The following is a 7,119-nucleotide window of genomic DNA, read 5'->3' on the forward strand; positions in this document are numbered from 1 at the left end:
TAATCCTTAATCTATATATCTTTTGATTTGCAATTGGAATGGTCTATTTCTATAGTTTGTTAAGTTTAGATAAGAATTGGAATAAGAATTAAAATCAGTTGGAATGGGATTTCATTATGAGGGAGAGGATATTCCCTTAAATGGGGGAATGTCATTCCACCAGCAATGGGAATAGGATCGTGTGCTGTTTGCTAGAAAAGCAGCAAACAGGGGTCCACTGTAGACTCCACGACCGAGGCCGAGTACATTGCCGCAAGTGAGGCTGCCAAAAAAGCCGTGTGGATGAAGAAGTTTGTTCACGAATTGGTATTAGTTCCATCCAGCACATCACTCATCCCGTTGTTGTGTGACAACAATGGAGCCACTACTCAGGCTAAGGAGCCACGAACCCACTCGAAGTCGAAGCACATCGAGAGAAAATACCACGTACTGTAGGAGATTGTTGGTAGAGGGGACGTCCTGATTCGGAAGGTACCGTCAACGGAAAATGTAGCAGACCCATTGACCAAGCCACTATAACAGAAAGTGTTTGAGAAACACGTGGAAAACAAGGGACTCCAGCTTGTACCTGATTGGACCTAAGTGCAAGTGGGAGCTGTTAGACAGTTTTGTATGCCCTTAGCTTCAATCAGAATGATGTACTTTATGAGTTTATTGTAAATGAATAAAAGTGCATATTTGATTCATGTTCCCTTTGTATGTTTCTGTGTAATACCCTTAAACTGAACACTTAATGAGACTCGTGTTAGTTTAGAGTGTTCATAGCCAGTGGGTAAGTTTGGGGAGACCTATCCTGATAAGGCTGACACTGTTGTGCCACCAAGTCAGTTGGGGTGGCCTGTCTCAGCTACCAGGGTGAGACCCTAGGTGCATACAATGTAGGATTAATTGAATCTTTGAACTGGACTAGATTTCCAGTATTGCCCTGGACCTTGGAGATTGATGGGCAAAACTGAAAAGTTACACCCGACCCCTAAACTCGATTATGATACTGCACTACGTGTCGGATTGGGCTGTCTTTGTTGCACCAATCAGTGAGATCCTTAGCGGGGGTCAAAACCTGGGTATGTTGGGACAATCTGAAAATTCATCTGAGTGGGTGATCATAGTGACATGATCAACCCCTTTGTTGGACAAAGGTAATGATCGGGGATGCACTCTCATTGATGGAAACCAAGACTGCTGGTAGTCGATTTCAATCGTTGAGATTTGTTTTGCAAAGTATATTTTATATGAGATATAAAAGTATATATATTATGGTTTCTAAAAGGTGTGCAAAAAGGTTTTAATTCCCGGGATCCATATAAGAAGAGAGTGCAACACTGTTCCTTGCAGCCGAGGGAGAGGTCCTCTCTTGTCGGGCAGTGTATGATCATTATGGGCTGAGAGGTTAAGTGTAAAACCATTGAGGATAATACCTGATGGGCTAATCTTGCATCTGCCCACAGTCCCTGGGTGTTACAAGGTGGTTTGGCCCAGGGACCACTTAGGGTAAGTGTTGGGCCCATAGAACCCATTTGATGGGTTTCAGGGGGTGCACTATCCATAACAATGTATTCGGCCAGGCCTTGTAACAAAGGCTGGGCCGAACCCATGTGGCTAATGTGTAGATCAATGCTTGGGTCCCATGCCATACAAGGAAGCCCAACTGGGCAGCAGTTAGGAAGGTTAAGTGAGCACATAAGCTTAATGGGCCTAAAGCCCATTTCAAATTGGGCTATTTAATTAGTTAAATATGGGGCGAATTCGGAGATGGATTAGCAGATAGGATAGGGTCTTGACCCTATCCACTCAGAGAATCCAGATCTGAATCACATTCAGATCTAGAAACCTCCTAATGAGATTAGGAGAAAGCTAATCTAATCTGCAGATAAGATAGGGGTTAATCCTTATCACCTAAAGAGATGTTTTGATCCAAATAAGATTTGGATCAGCAACTCCTAATTGGATTAGGAGCTGATCCTTTGGGGTTAAAACAAATAAGAAGGGGGCGGCAGCTTTAAGAATAAGGAAATACTCACATTCCCTTGAGTGCTGAAAAACACAGAAGAAAAAGAATTAATCAACCCTGCAGAATTCTTTCTTGCCGCCCTGTTTGCCAGTTCGATCTCCAGTTGTGGGAGAAGTCAAGATTCGATCTTGACACCAATTCTTTGAGAAAGAATAGATAGGAAGTTGTGCTCACGTGCCATCCTGCTGTTTCTTGCGAAGGACAAAATTCTTGGAGAATAATACTGCTGATTCTGCTCCATCCTGCACTGCGCCATCTTCAGTGGGAGTAGTCTTTGGATCCTTCCTTGGGCGTGAACACCTTCGTTGGGAGATATTACTTCTCCGTATCAGGTATAATCTTCTCCTACTACTTTTGGTTCAGATCTGGTTCAGTTTATGGTTCAAGATTGATCCTTGAAAATATGATTTTCTAAATAGGGAATGCGATTCCTAGTTAAAACGGAGAGAAAAATTTTTGAAATTCGCTTCTTTATTCCGCAAGATTTGGGCGTCCATGCGATTCCTAGTTGATCCTTCAAATCTTTCATCTCAACGCTAGTCGTATGTTTCTGGTAGCCCAAATCCGGCGAGGTATTGTTGTTGCCTACACCGGGAAGGTGATTCGTTGTTCTTTTTCTCCTGATGAAGGGTGATTTGGACCGATTTAGCGAAAAGGGGACATGTGGACAAAACCTGACTAAGAGATGATAGCTCAACCTGGCAAGATTAATTTGTAATAATTGAGCTCGGGTATTCAATCACCTCGGCACAAGGGTCATTTCGGCACAAGGGTCACCTTGGCACAGGGTCATCTGGCGCAAGGCACCTCAGCGCAAAGTCACCTCGACATTCAATCCAGTTCGGAACTAAAAGACTAGAGTATTAGTTCGAGGCTACCGAACGGACCACCACGTAACAATCCCGAAAGTTTCTCCAGTAGACTCCGAACCTCACGGGATCACGCAGCGTAACGGCAGGCCTAATCTTTTCCCCGCCCAAATCGGGCGGAATTGATAACGTTACTCCCCAATTAAGGCGGAAACGAATCTGATGGTGCGCAATTCGGTCGGTCCTAGCTGTAAACGATCTTTCCTCGGGCTGGAGCAGAAGGTGCCTGAAACGGAGGAGAAAGTGAGTAATCTCCGGGGAAGAACCCGGTGAGAATGCTCCGAAGCTCAAGTTAGTATTTCCTCAAAGGCAAGATAAAAAACTAGATGGCGCATACCTCTCTTCTTGGGGGGAAGGGGGCCTTTTATAACCACTTCGCGCACTCACTCCCAAGCTTCTGTCAGGTCGGGTATGATTACCTCTGTGCTTCTGCCAGTTCGGGTGTCATCACCTCTGCTGGGGCAGAACCGCCACTGCTCTCTTTGTCGGAGTCGTCTCTGTAACTGGAGATGGCGGTGGCAGGTGGCCGTTGAAGTGCGACTGTCAAGCGTCAGATCCCAAGTCAGTAAGGTGCACCGCCTCAGGATACAGACTCCTTTGGTGTTAGGTACGGTACGGTTGTTCAGTTCGGCGTCTTGGGGGCGAAGTGCTGGAGTGGTGTGCGAGGTGAAGTCTTGAGTTCGGATAGAGGTGTGGTTCGAACTGCACTGGGGCGGGCCAGTTCGAGTTGTAGCCCTTTGTGTTCATAAGGCTCGGGGTCAAAGGGAGAGCTCGAGCTCCTTGTGGGGAGTTTGGACCGCGGGTTCCTCCTTTCGGAGATCGCGCCTTGGGCGTACTGTTGTGCCGAGATGTTGCCTTTGCCACGTGTTGAGTGGTTACAAGGTCGGGCCAAATCTTCCTTCATTAATTGCCCCCCACTCCTCGCACAAAGGGACTTGCCCTAGAGCGGGGAGTTCGCGAGGTGGTGGGTGGATTTGACCCGTACTTCGAACTGGTTTGACTGATAGCGCGAAGTGCGCGTTCGTTAGGATTTTTCCGGGTTTCTCGAGCGCCAAAAAGTCGGGAAACGCGTCAATCCGTCTATAAATCCTGACAGACATGACAGCGCGCGTTTATTTCAAAATTTAAAAAACGCGCCGCTGAGAGACGTGATAGCGGGCGTCATTTCAATTTTGAAAAAATGCGCCGCTGCCGCCTTTAACGCGGGGAGACGTGCGCTGGCGCTCTTTCAGTTTCATAAGACGTGCGGCCAGTCACGTCTCGGTCTCAGGTGACGTGCAGTCAGCGCGACTGCGGGCCGTTCGATTTGCTTTGATCAGAGTCGTTGGTTTTCGGTTACTGTGGGGATAAATAGTGGGGGACCCCAGTCGCTTTTCATTGTCATTCTCCTGCATTTTGCTTCTTGAGCTCACGTCTAAGTTTCAGCTCGCGTCCAAGTTTTTAGCTCGCGTTCAAGTTTCCGTAGTCCGTTTGCTTTTTCCGGGTGAGTACTTTCCTGGAATCCTTCTCCTCCCGATGTCTAGCTCGGATAGCTCAGACAGTTCTTCGAGGGGGTCAGATGTAGGTTCTACGAACCGAGCTGCATCCCCCGACAGTCCTAGTGAACCCGAGGTAGAGCTCGAGGAAGAGTTCGAACCCATAGGTCGAGTCGCTTCGGGTAGTTTGGCGTCCTCCTCCCGTCGAGGTCGGACGTTAGACAAGTTTGGGCCCTCGACCATGACGCCTGAGGGGATTCACTCCCTTATTACCCAGTTCAACTTGCCTAGGGAGTACACCTACTTTATACCCTCGGGCAATTTCCCTTGGGAACACGGTCCTGATGAGATCGTGATATTCCGGGAGCAGCTCATTGCTGGGTTGCGCCTGCCTTTCCACCCCCTCATTGTCGAGGTTATGAACCACTTTGGCGTTACTGTCGGCCAGCTTCACCCGAATTCTATTTGTAACTTGGTGGGGACAATCTCCCTATTTTGCGAACAGATCTTGCCTTTAGACCTGGAGATCTTTTCTTCCATTCTAATGCTTAAGAAGCAAGCGGGTCCCCTTCCCGGACGTAGGCGGGCGTATTACCTGTCTCCTCGCCCGGGGTTTAAGCTTTTACACGATCTTCCCAACAAGGTCCCGACGTGGAAACGGGACTACTTCGGGGTGCGAAGTGCATTGGGGTGGCCATTCCAAACCGGGTGGGGGATGACTGCCCCTGATGCCGGTGTTACGCTTGATAGGGAGACGGCGAAGGGCCTCCGGGAATGGGCACAGCTTGGGTTGAAATGCCACCATTATCTGATGAAGGCCAAGCTCATCGAGGCCGGTCTGAGTTCGGGTAGGTTCCTTACTCAGAGGCTTGCCTTTTGTTTTGCTCTGTTCTTTCGTTTTCCTAATGCCGAGCTCTTTTTGCAGGTGCCATGGATGTAGAGAAGACTCATGGTGGGAACCAGTTCACGTCATGAAGAGGAGGAAGCGAGTCGCCAAACAAACTCGTGCCGAGCTGCCCCGAGATGCCGAGCCCGAGGTACCGGACTACCCGTCAGTGGATCCGCCCAGGGAGCCCGAGATGGCCCCTCCAGTACAAGAAGCGGCAGGGGCCCCTTACGCCGAGGCTACTTATACGGGGGTTCCCGCTTACTCTGAGTCTACTTATACGCGAGTTGGGCCTTCAGGCTCGGGAAGCCAAGGCGAGTTCAAGAGCGTGTTGTCACCGAACCACGCTCATCAGAAAAGTAGGGAGGCCATTTACCCTGAGGAGGTCGCAGCATGGACCGAGCTTCCTTTGAACCAGGTAGCTTGTCGTGCTGCCACTCATGCCATGGTGGTAAGTCAGTGATTTCTTGTCAGGCTCTTTGCTATTATCTTTCTTGCTATCGTTCTTTTGAACATTTGTTATTTTTCCTTTTGGTAGGTGAATTCTTCTATCCATGCCTTGGCGGCCCAAGTGGAAAGGAGCTCGAGGCGGGCGCGAGCTGCCGAAGAGGTTTCCCGCGCTGCCGAGGTGGCTTCTCGAGCTGCTGAGGCGGCTTCTCGCACTGCACAGGCCAGGCTGGCGAGGTCTCAAAGAGATACCGAGGCCAAGGGAGTGGTGGTGAAGCATATGGCGGACCTGAGGCTGGATTTGCAACATCAGGTTGAATACCTTCAAGAGGATATTAGGGAGAGGACAAAGATCTTTTCTAAAGGCATCGAGGATGCCAAGAAGAAGGCCATCGATTAATATATCGCCTTGTCGCGCTTTGATGACCTGATGATGGGCTCATACAGAAGGGGCTTTAAACTGAGCCGATGGATGATCCGGAATACTTACCCCGAGCTCGATATTAGCGCCATAACCACTTCGCGCAATACTCAGGAGATGGCCAACACTGCAGACGGTGAACCAGACTCTGAGGATGAGGCAGGACCTTCGGGTATCATTGAAGTGCCTTCTGATGGTGAAGAAGTACCTCCGGGCCTGTGAGCTCGATATATATTTTTGGAAATGTACACAAAGTATTTTGCAATGGAATGATTTTCTTTTGGTTAAGTGTTGGTCACTCTCTTTCCCGAACTGACCGTATTGCCAAACTGACCATATGCCCAATCTATTTTGCCCGGGTTACTGCACTCGTGTGGCCTGTTTTGCCTTTGCTTGCCTATGCCGAGGTCCTTGTTAGCTTGGCATTCTAGCCTTAAGGCTCTGGTAGCGACTTAGTCCACTTCGCTTGGTGATCTATACATAGTATCGTCTCAAGTTAACGACGTTCCACGCTCGGGGTACTTGTTTGCCTTCTAAAGTTTCGAGCTCGTATGCCCCCCGAGCGGTCTCTTTACTCAGTAGGGCCCTTCCCAATTTGTTCCAAGTTTTCCCACGCCGGGCTCAGGTGCCATGATCTTACGGAGAACCAGGTCGCCGACATGGAAGTTCCGCTTCTTTACTCTGACATTGTAGTACCGAGCTACTCTTTGCTGGTAAGCTGCGGGTGCGCGACCGATGTGAAGTTCTGCCGAATCTCCATATCTTGGCACCATTCCTGAAACTTGATATCCTCGAACTGCTTGCCACTGTCGGAGATCAGAACCCGAGGTAACCCGAAGCGACATACTATGTTCTTCCAAAAGAAGTTCTGAACGTTTCAGGCTGTAACTGTTGCAAGAGGTTCAGCTTCTATCCACTTTGTGAAGTAATCTACCGCCACCACTAGGAACTTCCTCCCACCTGTTGCTGGCGGGAATGGCCCCAGGAGGTCGATGCCCCATTGCGCAAAG

The sequence above is a fragment of the Nelumbo nucifera genome, chromosome 1 (assembly GCF_055504915.1).
Source record: "Nelumbo nucifera cultivar China Antique chromosome 1, China Antique-T2T, whole genome shotgun sequence".
Classification (NCBI taxonomy): Eukaryota; Viridiplantae; Streptophyta; class Magnoliopsida; order Proteales; family Nelumbonaceae; genus Nelumbo; species Nelumbo nucifera.